The sequence below is a fragment of the Microtus pennsylvanicus genome, chromosome 9 (genome assembly GCF_037038515.1).
Source record: "Microtus pennsylvanicus isolate mMicPen1 chromosome 9, mMicPen1.hap1, whole genome shotgun sequence".
Lineage (NCBI taxonomy): Eukaryota > Metazoa > Chordata > Mammalia > Rodentia > Cricetidae > Microtus > Microtus pennsylvanicus.
Genome location: NC_134587.1, coordinates 66,051,606 through 66,052,691, shown reverse-complemented (window position 1 = coordinate 66,052,691; position 1,086 = coordinate 66,051,606).

The window sequence follows — 1,086 nt, the reverse complement described above, 5'->3', positions numbered from 1 at the left end:
CTTCCGGACACAGCACGGTAGCTATACATATGACCTCAAAGTAGTTGTGACTGCATGCACAAAATCTCGCCAGCCCAAGCCAGCCCAAATTCCGGCATGGAGAAGAGATTTGCGTGTGACGTTCCACCCCTGGCTGAGGGGCTATGATTAGCGATCGCTTGCTTCCCAGAAAGGAACGGTCAGTTTTCTCTAAATATGTAGCCATGATAAGTCCATCATACTCCAGTTGATTGCCCACACATGAAAGAATATTTGGGCAATTGCCTTTGGTGGGGGGGAAAAGACACAATATTGGGTGGGAAGGGAAGGAGGATGGATCTGGGAAGAGTTGGAATCAGGAGGATGACTAGGATCAAAACACATTGTACGAAATGCTCAAATAACATTTAATAAAGAAAAAAGGAATGATACAGCGTGCAACAGGAACCGAGAACACAGGGATGATGCCAGCGAGTCTGGGAATACGAGCTGCAGAGATATGGTGAAACCAAGTTCAAAGTGACCCTTAAACTTCTAACTCCAGTGCCAGCTGTGTGTTGGTGTTTTGCCCGGATACTGAACTGTTGAGGGAGGACAAAAAGATAGCTGGGAACCACAATTGGATGAGCACTTCAAAGATCTCCAGAAGCATAACTGTCAACGAGTTGGAAATCATGTGTTTGAGAACCATCCGTCTTGCGGATGATAGTTGAAGTTTGCCTGGAAGTGTCCTGAGATAAGAGACAAAAACTATAACAATATGGGTGGCTAACAAGACCTGTGCCATGGCAACGCTAGCCGACATGCCAACACGATGGGGGAAATGCCACAAGGCCCTGACCTAGCTGAAGAGTCGAGGACAATCAATGGCTTCTGAGAGACACAGAATTTTTCTCCAGGGACAAGGCCCCTGACAGGGCTCAGTTCAATCCCACGTGACTAATATCTCTCTCTCTCTCTCTCTCTCTCTCTCTCTCTCTCTCTCTCACACACACACACACACACAGAGTTATGACTTTGAAAGGGAGTAGTTAGAGAGGGGAGAAGGGGGTGGAAATAATATAAATATAATATTTGTGTAAAATTCTAAAATAAATTAAAATTTTA